This window comes from Lontra canadensis, unplaced genomic scaffold, assembly GCF_010015895.1.
Source record: "Lontra canadensis isolate GAN:19392208 unplaced genomic scaffold, GSC_riverotter_1.0 scaffold85, whole genome shotgun sequence".
In the NCBI taxonomy this organism is placed as follows: domain Eukaryota; kingdom Metazoa; phylum Chordata; class Mammalia; order Carnivora; family Mustelidae; genus Lontra; species Lontra canadensis.
This window is the reverse complement of record NW_022631079.1, coordinates 687,441-709,116: the sequence shown is the minus strand read 5'-3', so window position 1 is coordinate 709,116 and position 21,676 is coordinate 687,441.

Below are 21,676 nucleotides of genomic sequence, written 5' to 3'. Positions count from 1 at the left end.
TCTACTTTATCTGATATTAATCTAGATATTGCTGCTTTTTAAAAGTTAATGTTTACATAAGGTATCATTTTCTGTTGTTTTTCTTTCAACTCTCCTATGGGATTATATTTGGTGTCAATTTCCTGTGAACAGCACCGAGTTAGGTTGTTTTTAATCCACGTTACCAAACTGTTTTCACTGGTGTATTTAAACCATTTACATTTAATATTAGGTTTTAGATCTGCCATTTTTTGTTTTTCATTTCTCTATTTTGTTTTTCATGACTTCTTATGGAAAAATTGAACTGGACATTTTTTAGAATTCCATTTTACTTACCTATAGTGTTTCAGATATTACATTGTATAAGAGAAGACATATCTTCTCATGGTCTATTGGTATCAACTTTTTACCAATTTAAGTGAAATGTAGAAATCTCATCTTTCTTTACCTTCTCCTACTTATAGTCATTTAAAATAATCTTCCTTATATATTGAAAACCACATCAAATAGCATTATAATTTTGCTTCAACTATCAAACATTAATTTAGAAAACTCAAGATGAGAAGGAAACGCATCTTTACTTTTTCTTTTCTCTTTTCCTATTTATTATCCTAAGATTCTGTTGATGTTGTTAATCATTTTCCTTTTATTAAGAGAACTTCTGTTAGCCATTCCTTTAGGGTAAGTCTGCTAGTGGTAAGTTCTTTTATCTTTGCTTCATATAAAACTGTCTTGATCTCTCCTTCATTTCTAAAGGATATTTTCACTGGATATGGATTTCAGGGTCAACAGTTGTCTTTATCAGCACTTAAAAAATACTGTAAAACTTCCTTCTGGCCTCCATGGTTTCAGATGAGAAATGTAATATGTGCAAAAGTAAGGTGTCATTTCTCTTCCACTGCTTTCAGGATTTCTGTGTTTTCTTTTATATTCAGCAGTTTGACTATGATGGCCTTAATGTGGATTTCTTTGATTTATCTTGTTTGGGGATCATTCAGACCATTATTTCTTTGAATATCTTTTCAGTTCCTCTCTTTTACTTAACTTCTTCCTGGACTCTGATGATATAAACATCAGATCTTTTTTTCTACTCCCACATGTCCTCAGGTTCTATTCTTTTGGGGGGATCTATTTTGTCTTTGTTGTTTGGATTGGGTACTTTCTATTATTTTGTCTTTAAGTTCCCTGATTCTTGCCTCTACCCACTGCATTGTGTTCTAAAGTCATCCCCTTGAAGGTTTTTAAAAAATCTTGATTATTGCATTTTTAAATTTTTCATTTCATTCTTTTTATATCTTTCTTTTTTGGGGTGAAACTATTATTTTGCAAAAAAAAAAAAATTTTAATTAGTTTCAAACATGTTTGTATTGCTCAAGGAAACATTTTATTTTAGCTGTTTTAAAATCTTCCGAAAATAATACTAACATCTGTACCATCTTGAGGTTGAATCTGTTCACTGTCTTTTCTCATTCATAACAGAATTTTCCTGATTCCTGGTGTGGAGTGATAATTCGATTACAAACTGTACATTTGGGGCATTATGTAATGAGACCCAAAGTTTTATTTCAGTGTTCTGTCTTAGCAGGCCTCCTCTGAAATCACTCTGGTAAGGGAAGGGTAGACACCACCTTTTTTATTGCCAGGTAGGGTAGAAGTACAAGTTTACTACTCAGTCTCTGTTTATACCTGCTGTGGGATCTTTTGTTACTTCTGGGTGGAGGTGGGACTTCTGGCTTCTCATGAGGGCGCTGCTGATACCTGCTGGCAAGGAGAGTTAGAGGTGTCTCATTGCTACTACCCATGTGTCTTCCACTGACACCATGGAGTGAAGGTGGCTTTGTTACTGTTAGCACTGCTGAAAGTTAGAGTCTTTATTTGACCTCCTCTGATAGCACCCTAGCATAAGAAGGGGGAGACCTTTGTTATTGCAAGGGGGGTGGGGTGGGAAGTCCAGGTTCCCTGTGTAGCCTCCACTGACACCTTTGATTTGTGGGCTTGTGACTACCCCATGGGGATGAAAATCCTGGCTTTCTACTGGATCTTGTGACACCACCCAGCAGGGAGTTTGGGGTATTTTACTGTAGCCCAGAGACTGTGAAGTCTAGACAACTGGTTGGCCTTGACTCGTGGGTGGAAGGTCTTCTGTGGTTTTTGGCTGAAGTAGAGAGCTTATTTGTCTGAAAGTTTTCTATCTTACTAAGGTGCTCCTCTCCTGGTTCCTTATCTCAGAGCATCTAGATTTTCTGGAGCTTCTTTGTCTGTAGCCATTTGCATTTCCAGGGTATTATCTTCTCTAGCACCCTGCCCTGAATAACAAAAAGAAAACCCAGGAAACTCAGTGCTGCGCTGTTCTTAAGGTCCTGATGTTTGTGACTGGTTGAGCTTTTACTCTTCACCATTTAGAATCTTTTCATGTTCGTTTTACATATAATGTCCAGGATTGTTACCTGTACTTGCCAGAAGGAATAGAGAAAAGTACTTCTGTTAACATCTTTCTTGATGGAGAAGCCTCTTAAAATTCAATTTTCAGGGCACCTGGGTCACTCAGTCAGTTAAGTGTCTGCCTTTAGCTCAGGTCAGGATCTCAGGGTCCTGGGATCACATCTGGCATCCGGCTTCCCGCTTGGCGAGGAGTCTGCTTCTCCCTCTCCTTCTGCCTCTGCCTCTCCCCCTAGCACCGCTTGTGCTCATTCTCTCTCAAATAAATAAATAAATAAATAAACAAAATCTTTAAAAGAAATCTTTTCAGTGGTTCAACCTTGATTTTTAAAAAGATACCATAACTTCCAGATATCAAATTATAATAAGGAATGTGATGTTTATAGAATTGACCTTTGAGAATTTCCATTCAAGTGTCTCACATACTATACTAGCAGTATATTTTAAAAGAGACACAAAATAATTAGAGTGGAAATTACTAACTTTTCTTTTCAGATATTATGAATGATTTTCTAGGATAGAACTGTACATCATGGAAGAAGAACATTAAGTGAATTTAATTCTCAGGGAGACAAGAAAATCCCAGAATAAATGGCAATGTTTAAATAATGAATTAAGGTCAGCTTGTACATTTAATGAGTATTACTGATGATAGTACATAATGATGATTATAAATGCCAACCAAAAAATGTCCCTTTAGATTAATAAGCTTACAGCATGCTGAATTTGAGATAAATGATAAGAGGAGCTTTATTCTTTAATTAATTTTAAAACATTTAAAGGTTATATTTTATGGTACTATAATAATGGAGGTTTGTATTGTTAGGGTGTTTTCAGTTTTACTGTAACAATCAGGATACTAGAATAATATTTTTAGAATATCAGTAGATCAAATTGTTGTTGATGATGTCACTGTTGTTTAAAAAAATTCCAAAAATCCTTTATTTTCTTGTTTTTCAAATCCGTATTAGTAATCCAAGATTACCTTTTCTGGCATGCAGGTAAACATAAGTAGCATTTGGTGACTACAGTACTGACAATGATTGATTTTTGTTTTCTATTCCAAATGTTGGTTTCTCAGTGCAGTTTATTTTTTTAATATTTTTTAAATGTGAAAAAAATATCTAAGACATGGATGTTAAACCATCAATTTTTGCTAATTTTCATTTATTTATGAATAATTAATAATTAAGAATAAATAACAGGTTTTAAATTAGCCTATTTAATTAGGACTGGCATAAAGAACTTAGTTCTGGCACATTAGACAGTAAATGAGGCATGTTCAGAGTGCTCAGGCCATAGAGTTTTCCAGTTCATGCTCTAGAGTCAGATTGACCTCATTTCGAGTCTGACTATTACATACTAGTTTGTGTATACTCGGGAAGTCATTCAAACCATCTAGCCTCACCTTTCTCTTTAGCAAGTTGGGCTAAAAATGTGTGATCGGCAAAACTGTATGTCACTGTCTCCCAATATCTCCTGAAGAATAAATGGAGAGTGAGTTCTGGGGCTCAAGGGTGTCAGGTTCCAAGTGGACTCAGAGTCCAGATGTGTTGTATTCCTTCCCTTGTTTGATCATCCCATCTTTCTTCTGATTTTACAAATAGAGTAAATTCCCCTTTCTCTCTCAACAAGTCATGTTTATGATTTGTTTTTAGTCATGAAGCAGTCTGATTTGTGTTGATCGATTACGTTAGTGAAAATCTCCCTGTAGTCAGCCACTTTATTATTTTTTTTAAAGATTTTGTTTATTTATTTGACAGACAGAGATCATAGGTAAGCAGAGAGGCAGGCACAGAGAGAGGGGGGAAGCAGACTCCTCGCTGAGCAGAGACCCCCCCCCGCCCCGGGATCATGACCTGAGCCTAAGGCAGAGGCTTTAACCCACTGAGCCACCCAGGCACCTCTAGTCAGCCACTTTAAAGCCTAGAATTGAAATTGGTCAATTTCCAAGGATGGGAGAAATAAGTAAACATCTGGGAAGGGTGAAAGAAGCAAAACCACGGTTTCCCTGAAAAGGTGACTCCCCCACCCCCAAAATGTGCTATCATAGCATGAAAATAAATAGGCAATTTGAGGAGCATGTTTTGAGGACACACTGTTGCATATCAGTAGATAGAGTGTGTGTGGGAAAGAGAGTGCGTGTCCTCTTCTCCAAGTTCAGTCACATGGAAGGATAATTTGGTAAGTATTTCATCCACTTTTCCTTTCTTGTTGCTCATTCTTCTCTTTCTCATAATCCCATTGTACTTCAGTCTTGAGCTCAAGATTCTTTTCCTTGGGTTGGGTAGTAACATCAAGAGGGCTTTCCCACAATAAGTTGGGATTAAAAAGCTATAAAAAATTTCCACAGCTACCTTTGATCAAGTAATTTTTCATGTCATATTTGATGAAAATACACCCTAAGTATGATTTATTTTCTATCTCTATGGACATGGAACATTTTTGCCTCAGCAAAGTTTGTCCTCTCTTCATGATATGACCTGAGTACAGACCTGCCCCAAATTACCTGTTCCAACTGGTGTGCCTATAGCCTCGAATCACAAGATGTACCGTTCCTTTGAATTGGTGTCTGGAGAACTCTTAAAATGAAATTTATCTGAAAAGAAAAACCTGCATAAAGTTCTTATATGCCATGATATGCTTGAAAATGACATATGGTGAAGAACAATGGAGATAAAAGACAGTTTCTCCTCTGTAATCATTACATAGAAGGGAAGAGAAAGGAGAAGAGAGGGACCATGTGAGAGATCTGTGTTAGGAATCTGGAGGTAAAACACAAGATGATAAATCTATAATTATCAGCAGCAGTTTTGAGAATACTAAGGATAGTGTGTGTGGCCTATAATTATTTAGGACAATTTACCTCCATATTTTGGTTCAGACGTATGTAAGCCTGGTCTCCAAGACAGGCAGATCTTCAGCCAGTGGTTCTGAAAGAATTCACTAAATATCAAGGGCTTGGAACTTAGGAGTTTGGATTTTAAATAAATATCCAGATGATTATAATATGCAATGAAGTTTTTAAATAACTTGCCTAAGCTGCCTAAAAATGTCCCATGGTGATTATGACCAAGTTTGACTCCAGATTGTAAACATCTATAATCCAGAACTTTTTAAATTCAGCTTTTTCAAATTTGCTTTTTATTCTAAGATTTATACCACTTGTGTCTGGAACCATGTGAAAGAGAAATAATGATTGAGGAAAAGCAGGGTGGTACTGTGTTTTAAATTATTGTGTATCCTCAATTATCGCCAGTTTTACCATTTTGTGTCTTTTGTTTCTTCAGTCAGGACTGAAAAGTACAATAAAGGGGCGCTTGGGTGACTCAATTGGTTTAAGTGTCTGCCTTTAGCTCAGGTCATGATCCCAGGGTCCTGGATCCAGCCCGGAGTTGAGACCCTCAGTGGGCTCTGCCCTCAGCAGGGAGTGTGCTTGAGAATTCTTTCTCTCCCTCTGTCTCCCTCTGCCTCTCCCCCTACTTCTGTGTTCTCTCTCTCTCTCAAATAAATAAATGAAATCTTTAAAAAAAAATTAAAAATGCAATAAAAACCATCTATTCATTTCTTAAGGAAAAAGAATCATGCATATGTACAACTAATTTACTGTAAGGGTGGTCATTACACGTTATTTATAAAGTTAAAAACTCATAACCTAAGTGTTGTGCTATGGAGGAATAGTTAAATACACAAAGGCACGGGGATGGGATAATACTCAACCAATTTAAGCCATGTTTTAAAATGACACTTACGACATGAAAAATGCTCATAATATATTCATAAGCTGAAACAAAACAAAACAAAACAGAAATTGACAGCCTAAAGTTATCTCTCATGTCTTAGTGCAGGCAGGGATGAGATGGTCTTTTGTGGAGCTTAATCAGACTCGCAGTTATCCCCCAAACAGAAGCAACGTATACCTACTTTTCTGGTTTTTAAGCAAGTTGAAATGAGAATGCCAGCACTCTGCCCCTGTGTCACCGAACATCTGATTCTGACTCTTGTAAAGGAGAGAGCTGAGAGAAATGACATGAACTGTAAAAACTATTTGAATGTTATGCAGACGGTTCTCTCCATTGGATAGTCTATATGCTCTTACCAGTTAAAGTCCAATCCACCATAAGGATATGGACATATAATTGGACTATATTTTGCTTTTAATGAGGTTTTTCTTTGATGATATGGTCTTGGTTTTTAATTGATACAACTAAGAAATGTTAATGAATTTATTTTGAATTTATTTATATCAAATGCCATAAAATAGAAGATGAGAAAAATCTGTTGTTGTTTTTTAATGATCTCTGTTATTAAAAGAAGGGATGTTAAAGTTAGCATATCATTTTGGAAACTGCAAAATAACTTATTTGGCAAAAGCAACAATGATCATTGGCTGATAGTGACATCAAAAGTGTTGAAGTCAGACATTACTCCATCTGGTAAAAGTACACAGAACACGGAGGAAGTAATTCTGCCAAGAAATGAACCTCCTCTCAGGTCAGCTCTGCAGACTTAGCAACAGTTGACAAGAAATGCAGGAGACAGGAACATGATAAATGGCAACATGGAGAAACAATCTACACAATCCAGACTCTAAGAAACTCGACAGGAGTGCTCAAACTTGAACACGCATATAAATTGCCCAAAGATCTTGCTAAAATTCAAATTCTGACAGAACTGTGGTGTGGGATCCAGATTCTTTATTTATAATAAACTCTCAAGAGTTGTCAGTGCTCCTGGTCTATGGACTGTACTTTGAGTAGCAAGGTTCAAGGTAAACTTAATTTCTTAAGGGAGGCAAGAAGGAAAAAGAGAAATGACCTATAAGTTAAAAGTGATTCCAGAGCTATAATAATCAAATGCAGTGTCTACACTTCTGTCTAGGTTCATTGAATCAATCAATGTGAAAAATTATGAGAAAATGGTAACCAGATATTTGATAATTATATTAAGGAATTATTGCTCATTTCTTAAGGTGTGATAACAGTACTCTTTGATTATGTTTTTTTAATAAAAATTCTTGGAGCGCCTGAGTGGTTCAGTCACTGGATGTCTGCCTTAGACTCAGGTCATGATCCCAGAGTCCTGGGATCAAGCCCTGCATCCCATTCCCTGCTCTGCAGGAGGCCTGCTTCTCCCTCTCCCTCTGCTGCTCCCCTTGCTTGTGTTCCCTCTCTCACTTTGTCTCTCTCTGTTAAATAAATAAAATCTTAAAAAAAAAAAAAAAGAGTTCTTATCCTTCTGAGATACACACATCATTTATAGCAGGATTGATGTGATAATTGGAATTGGGTTGAAAATCAATCTGTATATTTTTCTGGGGGGAAATAGTGGAGAAGGACTGGGAATCATGAGTTCATCATTTTATTTTCTCTACTTTGTTATGTTTGAGTATTTCCATTAGAATAAAATTTTTTAAATGGCTCTGAAAAATTATTACACATATTTTGGAAATATTTCAATTTTTTTAAGTGTCTCCCTAAATTCTTCACCATATTTTTTTTACATATATGTGAGTGGATCACTTTTCTTGGCAAGTCTGTAGCTTTCATTACCTTTTCAAGGATGATTGAATTAACAGGAATATTACTAATAGTATGTAAATTAAAGACATGATCTCCTTTGAAAACCAACAGATTTAAGAAAGCCATTAAGATAATCATTGTACTAAAATACATTTCTTGCTCTTTAGTGAACATTTTTAAACATTTCCTGGCGGATAATGGTGTATTTTAATAGAAGAGCACCCTCTGCTGTCATGACAAGAAACAGCACCACATCGAAGAACATTATTGTGTCCTTAATTTTTTCAGTTACCAGTTACGGCAATTCCAACATAGCAGTAGTGATAATTATAGCAACTACACTAATTATACAGATCAAGGTAACAATTGAAAAAACACAAATTAGCAATCAGGAATAAAAAGAGGCTGTTACTATTGATCCTAATAGATAATCAAGAGCGTAAGGGATGACTATAGAAAACTTTATGTCGATAAGTTTGCCAAGTTAAATTCCTTGAAAAATAAAAGTTAACAAAATGATACAAAATCAAATAGAAAATTCTGAATAGCCTTTTACCTACCAAAGAAAGTGAATTTCTTATTAAAACTTGCCACAAAGACAACTCCAGTTTCAGTTGGTTTCACTCATGATTTCTGTTAAACGTGAAGGAAGAAATAAAATGAATCTTACACAAACTCTTCCAGAAAAGAAGAATAAGGAATACTTCCCAACTTACTGATAAAGCCAGGATAACCCTAAGATCAAAATCTGAAAATTTTATAAGAAAATATTGCTCATAAATATGTTTGTTAAAATTCTTAACAAAAAATACCATTTCCAACAACCTGTGACATATCATGATCAAGTCATGTTTTTCCCAGAAATAAAGAATGACAAAAATAATAAATAATCCACTGTATTAACAAACGGACACTTAAAAATCAACCACTGAAATTCACTATTTTAACAACATAGAGAAGAAAAACAATATACTCATCTTAATAAATTTTTTTAAATAATTTAAAAATTCATTACTTTTTAATGGTAAAAACTCTAGCAAACTTAAAGAGAGCCATCCTGCATGGAAATCAGTAAAAATCCTATAGCGAACATTAGCCTTAATGGTGAAGCATGGGCAGTTTAACTACTCACATTGAGAAAATCAAGGATATCCCTTGTTATTACTTTCTTGAAACATTTTTCTAGTCATTGTAATATATCAAGGGAAAGAAAAAAAATAGCAAGAATCTTGGAAAGAAGTAAACCTTTCCCCTGTATCATAAAAATAAAACATAAAAATACATATTTAGGGTATAAATGCTAAAGGAAATAAGTCAGTCAGAGAAAGACAAATACCATAAGATCTCAGTTATATGTAGAATTTAAGAAACAACAGAAATGAACAGAGGGAAAAATAAGAGAGAGAGGCAAACCAAGAAACAGACTCTTAATGCTAGAGAACACACTGATGGTCACCAGAGGAGAGGTGGGTGGGTGATGGGGGAAATGGGTGATGGGGATGATGGAGCGCACCTGTGATGAGCACGGGGTGATGTATGGAAGTGATGAATCACTATATTGTATACCTGACACTAATATTACACTGTATGTTAACTAATGAATTTAAATAAAAACTTTAAAAAATACTGACATTGTTAAAAAGTCATAGAAGTAAATAGGATGAATCTTAAATCACTTACCTTAATGTGAACTAAGAGTTAATTCATGTAGTGTTTCCCTGTAGTGGGCCCTGTTCTAATTGTTTTATACATCTTCATCCCAGCGAATCTATGAAGTAGACACTTATCTTTCCTGTGTTATAGATGAAGAAACAGAAGCAGAGCAGCCGGCCTTCCCCTATCCTTCCTGGGGGGGCCAGTGGCTGGTCCAGCAGAAGGATAGGTAGGAGGGTTGGTTCCCCCTGCAGTGTGGAGGGAACAGGTGGCTGGCACCAGCTTCCCCTAGACTGCAAGCCAATTCTTTTAGATCAAATGCTCCTCTCCCTGGAGGAGGATCCCAAATCGTCCCCTGGATGCAGCCTCCCAGGGCATAACTGCTGAGGGTTCTAGGTCATGTCCTGCTGTGGTTTGGCCCCCAGTTTGCTAACCCTTTATGTTCCTGGTCAGCAGCATCCTAACTTGGTGGCCAGCACTGTCCTTGCACCCTATTTCCGACAAGAGGAGAAGGAGGGGACATGGATGTTGCTTCTTGACCAGTTGCTTCTTGGCAAGGAGGGACCTCAACGCTGTCCTTGGGGACCAGATGGGGTTTTATAAGCCTGAGCCTCATAATTCATGAATTGTCCTCATTTTTATTTTTTAAGATAGATTTATTTATTTATTTTAAAGACAGAGCATTAATGCACACACACGAGTGTATGCGAGTTGGGAGAGGGACAGAGGCAGAGAATCTCAAACAGATACCCCACTGAGCATGGAACCTTGCATGGGTTCCTCACAACCGTGAGATCATTACCAGAGCAGAAACCAAGAGTTGGCCACTCAACCGACGAGCCACCCAGGTGACCTGGATTGTCCTCATCTACATTCACCCATATCCAGATGCTCCTCCATACCATCGTGTGTATACATACACCTTCCTCCCAGCACTTGGACCTCACACACACACACACACACACACACACACACACACAGCTGGACTCACACAGTCAGGAGCACACAGTCACAGAGGGATGTAATGGCAGAAGCACCCTGTCCCCTTTCTCTCTGCCTCACAAACATGAGTCACATAGTCATAAACATACTCCTGATGCATAAATGGGCACAATCATGGACTCTCCATGATGTGCAGTGGGAGAAGGCCACATCTATATTTTCACTACTCTCCTTTGAATCCATTTACACTGACTTGTGGCTGAGTGGAGATCAGTCCCACCAATTTGTGCAATTTTTTATATGTAATTGGTGTCCGGAAATTTACTCACTTCCATTGACTCTAGTTCCTTCCATTAGCCCTTAATAGCTGGGCACAACCTTCCTCTGGTTTCAGAATGTGCATGTGACTTATAAGCTCTCACCAGCTGTGGTGCTGTGAAGTTCAGTCTCCATCAATCCTCTGATGCCCCTGCATCAGGTAGGGCTCCACAGGGAAATAGAACAGTTGGCGATATGTTAAGAAATTGGGTCATGAAAGAGTGAGACTGGCCAATCAATAGTCTGTAGGGCAGGCAGTAGGCCAGAAACTGGGGCAGGAGTATACACAGCAGTGCTGAGGTAGAATTTCTTCTCTAGAAAACCTCAGTCACTCCTCCGAAGGTTTTCAACTGATTAGATGAGGCCCACCCACAGCATTGAATGTAATTGGTAACCTGCTTAAAGTCAACTAACAGCTGTTAACCACACCTACAAAGTACCTTCATAGCAACATTAGATCAGTGTTTGATGAAATAACTGGGTACCATCTTGTGGCCAAGTTGACACATAAAACTAGGCCTCACACTCCCTGACTCCAGGATAGACAAAGAGATGTGCTACCCAAATAGGAAGCCATGAGCCACAGGTGCCTACTGAACCCTTGGAAATTCTTAGTCCAAACTGAGTTGTGCGGTGCCTGTAAATGCACACCCAACTGGAAGATGTTATAAGACAATAATAACTGAGGAATATCAGTAATGTGTTTATATGATTATGTGTTGAAATGATAATATTTTGAATACTTTGGGTTAAGTTTCATTAAAGATGAGTTCAAATGTTTCTCCTTACTGTTTTAATGTGGATTCTGGAATGTTTTAAATCGCACATGTTTCTAACAGTGTGTTGGACAGTGATTATACACCTCACCATATATATACACATATAGAAAAATTGTATGTACACACACCTCCTATATATGTTTACCTCATCATATATGTTACCACTATATACATAGAATGCCATTATAAGTGCACGTTATAGTGGCATATAAGTGCCACTATATATATAACGATTGTTGGAACTTCTACATACACATAAATGGCCTTTAATAGGAAATGAAAAAACTTTTGAACAAGTATTGCTGAAACTGCTTGGTATCTATGAAGAGAGAGACTCCATATTGAACTCTGTCACATACCCTCAACAAAAATTAATTTAAGATTGATATAAGGCCCAAAATGTGAAAGCTAAGTCAATAAAGTTTTACAAGAAAACAAGAGAATACCTTCATGAAATTGGGGGAGGCAAAAATGTCCCAGGTAGGATAATAAATCCCATAAGAAAAAAAGGAAAAGAAATGGATAGACTCTTCATCACGAGTGAAAGCTCCGCTCACCAAAAGGCACCAGTAAATGAGGAGACAGGCCACAAATTGTTAGGAAAGATTCGTAAACTTCATCTGAGAAAAGACTTGTTCCTAGGATATCTAAAAATTCTTACAACTCTCCAATAAAAATGCAGAGAAATTTTTTTTTAAAGACTTTATTTATTTGACACACGGAGAAATCACAAGCAGGCAGAGAGGCAGGCAGAGAGAGAGAGAGAGAGAGAGAGAGAGGAGGAAACAGGCTCCCTGCTCAGCAGAGAGCCTGATGTGGGGCTCGATCCCAGGACCCTGAGATCATGACCTGAGCCGAAGGCAGAGGCTTTAAGCCACTGAGCCACCCAGGCGCCCCAAATGCAGAGAAATTTAAAAAAAATGGGCCAAAGTCTTGAAATGAAAATGCACTGAGGAAGGAACACAAATGTAGATCAACACAAGACAACATGGTCATCCTCTTGATTCCTCAGGATAACACTAATGAAAACCACAGCGAGATCCTACGCACACCTCCAGGGAAAAGGCTACAATTCACACAGCTGAAAAACAACCCGAATCTGCACGGACACCAGGAAACCAAAACTGCCATACTCTGCTGGGGAGAAAGCAAATAGGTACCATGACTTTGGAAAGGGGGGGAGATGACCCTAACACCTTCTTTGACATCTGTTTTGACCAACGGGTGGAGGTGGCAGAGAAGGAGTGCTTGCCTCCCAGCCTGGGGGAGGGATGGTGCTCAGCCCGTCCTGATGTGTCCTGAGGGTCTCAGTGGTTTAGGGAGCAGTGCCACTCTGCACTCTGAGCCTCAGCTCCCACATCTGTGCATGAGGCTCTCTGCTTTCATGAACAGAGCATGTGGGGTTACCTCACATGGCCCCTGAAAATCTCCAGAAAGATATGGTTTATCCACTGTGGTTTGACGCTTTGCTTATGGGACTGACTTGCAGAGCTCGCAGAGTTCACTGTGCGTCACTACAGGTTGGCCAATAATGGCCTCATACCTGGGTCCCTCATTCTCCCATTCATTGTTCATTCACTCATTCATTCATTCATCCATCCCACAAACAGGAGCATCCCTAAAGAAAGGTGTGTACTTGCATCTTTCCTGATAACAATTTTGCTTAGAGGCCTTGAAATCCAGAAGCTGTCATTCCACCCTTTTACCATTACCTTTGTCAAGTTATTTTTTTTTTATACCAAGTCCTACAAGTGAGGCTGAAAGTACCACATCTGAAACCTTGCTGAGAAAATCCATCCCGGTGCTGCCCCAGTCTAGCTACCTGACCTGGCACAACCTCTGGGGGCTCCCCTCCCTGCCCCAGCTCCAGTGCGCCTGCCTAGTCCCAGTGGCAATGTTTGATTTCCTTTTCTGAGAAAGGCCACATGTGTGGCCCAGCCCCAGGTGATTTCATGTTTGGCAGGGGTGGGGGCCTGGAGACAGGTGGCAGTGAGGGTGGGAAATTGGAGTATGCAGCAAGCAGCCTCCACGTCCTCTTCTGCCCACCTCTGCGCGGAGTTCTGGGAGAAGACCGAAGACTTGCTTTTATATCTTTGGGTTTTAAGCCCTTCCTAGTTTTCAGTTCATTGTTTAAAACTATGCTGAGGAAAAGAAGAATAACCTCCCTGTAATAAGCTCTTGGAGTTCTGTATCAGTCTGCGATTTTCAGAGCTCTGAGATATTCAGTCCTGGCCTTTCCTATGTAAACCCCTCTTTCTGCTTCATTTGCATTTCCTTGTCAATTTCTCTTTTGGAAACATTTCAATTATTAGATTCATTTTCACATTCTCTTCTTTTGTTTGGGTTCTTCAGCATTAAATGATGTGGATTGTCCTTGTTGAATAACATTGGCTCTATCCTACAGATTGCTATGGTTAGTGTTTTCATTGTTTGTGCTTCCCACAGTTTGTGCAGGAGTTTATTTGGTGACTTATTGTATCTAAAGATTATTTAGATCTTGGGATTTTCCAGGGCAGTTGCTGGTTTTGCTGAAAATGACCCCCATTGCAATTGAATCTTCTGGTGTAGTTTGAGGATCTCTTTGTGATTCAAAATGGTGAATTCTGAGGAAAATGCCTCAGTTGTCTGATGTTAAAAATTTGTTCAACCTTTTCAATTGCAACTCTCTGCTAGTCTACATCTGTGAAAGTTAAAACACTCTAATGGATTGTGTGCTGGTCAGCAGAGCATTACATATGACTTGACTTGGGATGGCTTTGTCCTTCCTTCATTCGAATGCCCACCCATTGATTGTTTCTACAAACATGCACAGAGCATGGAGGACCATGGCCAGGCCCTGTCTCATGCACTGGGGCCATTTGAGTGAGAGAAAAGAGTGGGTACAAGGTGGGGGTGTGCCACACATGTGGGCAGTGGAAAGAGGGGCTTTCTGGACGGAGAGAATGGTGTGCAAAATGGATTCAATAGGCCTCTGGGGGCCACAGAAGGACAAGGTTAAGTAAGGAAAGAAAGAACCAAAGGCCGTGTGGAGTTCTTCATTGCTGTGGGTCTACCTGCCTGATCCTCAGCAGGCATGGCCTACCCTGGTTGCCTGGTATAGGTTTGGTTCTGGGTAGAACCCAGAGCAGACCTCTCTCTGGGGTGGTGTGGTCCAGCTGGCCTTGATGGCCCTAGGCCCCTCTGTGTCAGACTGGGCCACTGTGGAGGCGCTTATACAAGTTATCGCATTATATGATACTCTCTAGGAAATATAAGTAATATTTCTTATTTGATCAGTCAGCGTACTATTCTGTAAACAACACAATATTATCTATGAGCAGTTTAGCTCACAAAAACATTTGAAATAGAAAGACACTTTCTCTGTTAATGTTTCAGCAGCATTGTAAAAGAAAGGTATAAATGCCTTTGTGATCTCAATAAACATGCTTAAATGAAAGACAGGCTGACATGAGGATTGAGTGGAGACAGAAGCCTATGAAGTGGGGAGTATGTCTGACTGGACCCACCCTTGGCTGTTGCCCTTTGGCTGTGTGAGCCTCTGGCAGAAACCAGGTTAATGTAGACACTTAGTGAAGATGTGGGCCGGTCATTCTGTAACTCCTCACCTTTGCCCCCTGATCTAAGAGCCTGAGCCACTGTGACTCAAAATACTCATCTAGGGGCACCTGGGTGGCTCAGTGGGTTAAGCCTCTGCCTTCGGCTTAGGCCATGGTCTCAGGGTCCTGGGATCGAGCGCCGCATTGGGCTCTCTGCTTAGCGGGGAGCCTGCTTCCCCCTCTTTCTCTGCCTGCCTCTCTGCCTAGTTGTGATCTCTCTCTCTCTCTCTCTCTCTCTCTGTCAAATAAATAATAAATAAAATCTTTAAAAAAACATAGTCATCTAGATGATGGGTTTATCCCTGTGTCACTCTTCACAATGCCATCATTAGGTTTACAGGTTGTGTCCCTGGTGGCATCTTGTGCCAGTGCTAGAGTGTCTGGGAGTATGGCGTGTGGAATAGATCTGACCAGCAACTGGTCTGATACAAGATCCAGCATGTCCCCAGGTTTGGCAAATGGAGAATGTCATGAAGGACACAAGGGTGAAGCCTTGGGTAATTAAGCAAAGACTCTGGTCTGAGAAAAAACAAGTCCCGCCACACAGAGCAATAGGCTAGTCTTTGCTCACCTGGATCATGGTCCAGAGACAGAACCATTCTGACCAAAACATCTTTGATCTTCAGGGGAGTCATGCATCAGATTCCTGATGTGTAATGGAGATCTAGACCTGTCATCTGACTGCCCCTGAGTCTCAGGTTCTCCATCTTTACCTGGGTCCAACATTTAGAACAGCCTACCAGCAGTCCTGAGAAGATTCCAACAGGACTCAAGGGTCTCCCTGGTACCTGGAAGCCAGTACATACTCAGAAATGGACAGTAGCCTCTCCTAAGACTTGCCCAAGGAGGCACACCTCTGAGCCAGGCATTGTGTAGAAAGGAATGGGCAAGCACCAGAGTATTGCCAGAAAGCAGAAGCACCATGAGGGTTAATCATGGTGCTTGTCACACTGTGCCCTGAGGGACACAGAGGATTTGGAGAGGCAGGGGTTGTGGGGCACCCAGATTTGGAGATTCAGCATGAAATTGGATCCTGTGCCAGCACACTCCAGAGACTGTGTCTCTTCACGACGGGCCACGATTAGAGAGTGTCCCTTCAGCACAGATCCTTAGGAAAAGCATCTACTGGATGCAGATTGTTCTGGTTCCTTCCTAACCCCATGCCTGAGATAGTCATACTTTGTTCTGGTTCCTATTCTGATTTGGTTGTTTCTGCCTTGAAGGCAGAGAGGCCCATCTCTGGGCAGGGCATGGGTCTTCTGTGTCTTTTTCCTTATCTAAGTGACTAGTGAGAGGTAGGTAAAGGCTTCGCTGGTCACCCTAAGGCCTGGAGTGTGGTTGCAAGAGTTGTGAGGGTTATTACAAAGCCATGCTGTGCTCTGTGCCCTGTGGACATGTAGGGTCTGGCACTGGGATGACGAGCATCCGTATGTCCTGTCGAGAAAAAAATTCTATCTCATTACACTTCAGCTTCGAGGTGGGGCCAGGAGAAGGTAATGGGTCAGCATCACTGCTGGAGAAATCACTGTGTGGGGAAGGACATGAGCCAGGACTTCATCTCATCATCCCTGTCTGCACTGTCCAGGTGTGACTTGCTTTCCTGACAATTCCCTCACTTTGTAAAGATCCCCCTGTTGTTGGAAATCAATGGATGTTTTCTTTGAAAATGACCAGCAGAGGGCAGCATACACCAGGTGCCCTAAAGAGTCCTGTCCTCCAGGTCCCTTCTGTGGAATTGTCCTCTGCCTTGCAAGGATAATTAGAACACCCAACAGTTCACTATCCCTGGCTTGCTCTCCTTCCTTGTATTTAGGCTACTTTCCCCTGTTTCCCTTAACAAGTGTTTCTCAGTTTTTTTCTTTTCATTTTATATTTGTAAGATTTCATTTATTTATTTGAGAGGAAGATAGAGTATGAGCCGGGGAAAGGGCAGAGGGAAGGGAAGAGGGACAAGAAGGCTACCCCCGAGCAGGGAGCCTGATGTGGGCCTCAATCCCAGGACCCTGAGATCATGACCTGAGACAAAGGGAGAGTTAACTGACTGAGCCACCCACGTGCCCTTCTTTTCACTTATATTTTAATATGTTCAACAAATGTAGGCTCTTGGTCCTGTGTGTACCAGGTCATGCAAATAACAGTGAGGGTCACAGTGAGCCAGGCTCCCCTGTCCTCTCTCATGGTCGACTTTTTCAACCTCAGCATCCATGTCTGTATATCTGTCTGTCTGTCTGTGGACTGATCCTAGAAATCCAAGAAGAGGAGGGCCTTTTTTTCTCCTAGAACTATAGTTGAGCCCCAATTTCCTACAGAACAAATGTGAGAACTTCCTGGATTACCAATGGCAGGTACTGAGACTTTGTGTGAGGCATTACCTTGTGTGGTCTCATAGGGCCTCCATCTGCAAGGTTTGCCAGCCAAGGCCAGGGGCTAAGTGTGGAACTGAAATCCTGATGGAGGGACAGTTAAACCCTGCCCCTCATTAAAGGGCGTGAGAGTGGTTCTGGAGAGGAGAGGTCCTTTCCTTTCTGTTCCATGATGCTCTGGAGAGTTACACCTGCTGGTCATGATGAGGAGCCTGATCAATCTAACCTTCCCACAGATAACAATGATTAAGTCTGGACAAATTAGTCCCAAGAAAGCACTGGATGGAAGGCACTGCAGAGTCATTCAAGTGCAATGGATCCTAAAGGGCTACCCGTGGAAAGAAAGTGCTAGGAGTGAGATCTCAGTGCAGCTTTTCAACCAAGGAAATGCCCCAATACTCAATAAATACTAAATTTCACCAAAATGACTCAGATCAAATAGAAAACATAAAGTCAGCCTCAAGCTCAGATGACTTTCCTGGTGAATTCTATCAACTCGAAGGAAAAAAAAAAAAAAAAACCTTATACCAAGTCTTTCAGAACATAGAGGAAAAGGGACACCATGGTGATGAATGTGGGACATCAGTATTTCCTGATACCAAATGTCAAAGTATACGAAAGCAGAATGACAGACTGATGTGCCTCATGATCATGGTCACAAAAATTCATAACTAAATAGAAGCACAAGGACAATGTACAACAATCAATTAATACTTCTGTATTTTAGCAATAATAATTTAGAATGTAGAAGTATCGATTTCATTCAGTGTCAGTTCTCTACATGATTAAATTCAACTCAGTATTAGTTATAACCCTAGAGGAATAACCAGCCTACTCCATAATTTATATGCAATGCATTAAGGGGGGATTATACTCCATGATTTCATGTATAAAATTCATGATTTCATATATAAAAATACAGTAACCAAGACAGTCTTGAGTTGGCATGGGGACACATAAATACATCTGTGAAATAGAATAGAGAATCCAGACATCTACCCAGTTTCTATAAATGGGACATCAATTCTCCAAGTAAGCGCAAAAGACCTTTAGTGGAGAAGACAAAGACTTCTCAACAAGTATTGCTGAAATTCTGGATATTTATGAGAGATGTAATCAATCTTGACCTCTACCACACAGTCATGTAAAATTAATTAATTCAATTTTATGACTGACTGTAAAAGGTAAGTCAGTAAAGTTTCTGTAAAAAAAAACAAACAAACAGAAGAATCTCTTCATGAAATTGGAGTAGGCTGAAAGTCTTGGTAGAACATTAAAACCATAAACAAAGAAAACAGAAAAAAGAAATGGGTGGACTACCTTCACCAAAAATGAAAACTCTGCTCATCAGTGTCACCAGCGAGACAATGAGATGAGATGCACATTGTTAGAAAGTATAAAATTCAACTGAGAAAGGACTTGTCCGAGAATACATAAAAAATCAGGCAAAGAAATAAAAAAATGTGGGCATAAGACTTGAAAAGAAAATGTACAAAGGAAAACATATGAAAGCTCTGTAAGCAAAAGAAATCAATTAGCATCACTTTTCATCAGGGATATAGTCATGAGACCAGCAAGCAACTGCTCACAGCCCCAGGAGAAAAGCCACAATTAAAATGACAGAACACAGCAGAAGCGGACCCAGGTACTAGGGAACCAGCACTGCCACACAATGCTGCAAAGAAAATAAGGAGATACCTCCACTCTGGAAAAAGATAAGGTGACAATCTTATTTGATGTAAGGTGACCAAGGGTTGGGGGTGGCAGCTACAGAGTAGCTCTCACAGCCACCTGCTGTGACAGCCCATGATAAGCTGACCCCACTGCTTGTGATGCAAATACCCCTGCAGCTTATCATGGGCTGCCTTGAGAGCCACAGGAGGTCAAGGTCAGTGGTGAAGGTAGCAAGCCTCTCCTCTCTCCCGTCTTGTTTCCACAGCAGGACATGAGCCTTTGGCTTTGCAGGAGCAGAACAGGCTTCCTTGAGTTATGAATTTGCCTGTGTCCCCCCGCCCCACCCCCCACCATTTACCAAGGGCACGTGGCTTTTCCCCCTTTGGTTAAAGCACTTACAGAGTCCACAGAGTTCATCGTGTGCGCACAGACATGTCCAACAGCTGTGTCTGCATCACGCATTTACTCATGCAGCCTTGCATTCACTCCACAAACAGAAACAGACACCTCCCAGATTTTGCAACAATCCTGCAATAGATACCTGTGGGCATTATCTGCCACTTCTGCTTTTCAAAATTGATTTTACTAATTATTTAGTAGAAGGAGACCCAAATAAAGCCACAAGTGTGGCTTCCAGTCATCTTGTACTGAAAACGCTGAGTGGAGATGCCAGGCTGTGCTTTCAGCCCTGCATAGGCTCGGCGCTCAAGTCTGGGCTGCAGCCCTCTGGCCAGCCTGGGAGGGGCTTTTCTCTGTGGTGGCTCCATGATGAGCGGGAAAGGCAGGGGCAGGAGGGGCAGGTGGCTGTGAGAGCGTGGTCGGCAGTCCAGCACCGCTGTTCCCAGCGGCTCCTCTTTGCACCTCCCTACAGAGTTCTGAAAGGAGGGCCCTGGAGATTTTGTTCCCCTCTCTATGTTCGCGGTTCCAGTCTCTCTTATTTTCAGTGTCTACCTTCCCCATGTGAGAGAAAGAGACATGGCCACTCGGTGTTCCAGCACTTGGCGGTTCGATTAAAGTTTTCCGATTTCCTGAAATCCGAAAGATAGTGTTTCACTCCTTTCAGTGCCTTAGTCCATTCTGGCTGCCAGAACAGAATACCATGGACCGGGGGGTGGGAGGGTGTGTGGAGTCCAAACAGCAGAAACGTACTCTCGCTGTTGTGGAGGCTGGAAGTCCAAGATCCCTGCACAGGCAGAGTTGGTGTCAAGTGAAGGCTTCCTGGTTCATACTTCCATTTTCCTTGCTTGTTTCTGAAGGCAAGGACCTGATGAGCTGTGGAATCTGTAGAGAGTGATTTGAAGAGCTCAGAGACAAGATGGAAAGAAACATTGTTTTTTTCGGAGCCACTTTCCTTCTCTAGAAAGAAAAGCTCCATTGCAGTATTTTATTTAAAAAAACTGAGGATTTTCTTTCTGTCCAAAATAGTGAATTTTGACCAATGCTACGTGGTCACGATAAACATTTGTTCAACATTTTAAATTACACGTACTCCACTATTCTACATTGACAGGAGTTTTAAATTCTTCAAGAAACCAGCTGCTTAGCAGATTATTATGCAAGAACGCTCAGGAGTGACCAGGAATGGCTTTGCTCTTTTGTTCTTCATTCTGATGCTCATATATTCATTCCTGCCCCACTCACGCATAGAGCACTGAGCACTGAGCACTAAATCCTGGCCAGGCCCTGCCATGGCACTGGGGAGCATGGGTGAGGAAGGACCGTGGTTTCAGATGGGGTTGAGCTCCCCTCCGCTGTGGGCAGTGAGAGGAAAGGCAGAGGAAATGGCATGCACAGAAAACAGGGTGGGCATTTAGGACCCTCAAAGGAAGAGTTGAAGTAGAGGGGAAGAAAGCCAGGAGCAAAGCAGAGGGTGTGTGACTTCTGTATTGTTCCAGTCCTGCTCACCCAGCCCTCTGCAGGTGCGGTCAGTCTCAGTTCCTGGTGCAGACTGAGGGCAGCGAGCAGCCCAGTTGAGGGATCTCCATGAGGTGTCGGCCATGGTGGCTCCAGGGGTCTCTGCACCAGACTGGACCACTAGGGAGGAATGTTGTCCTGCCAAGATCTGTGCAATTGGACAACCCAGGACACACTGCAGAGTTTTAGGGTCAAAGGTAGAAGACCAAGGCTGTCTCTGGCTATCTGTGGGAGATGCGATAGTTCAGCTATTGAAACTTATCTTGGTTTTATGCGGAGTTCTCAGTCAGTCAAAAGAAAGATTTTTATTTTATTATTATTATTTTTTAAATAGGAAGGAACATGCCAGTAACAGTTCATTGGTCAATGTAGCAAAATGGAATGTTCTCAACATGCCTTATTCTGTATTGGAAATGACATAATCTTGAGAGTGCCAGATGTGTGGGTTGTTACACACCTGTGGTTAGAGACATCGTATACATTATAGTAAGACACTG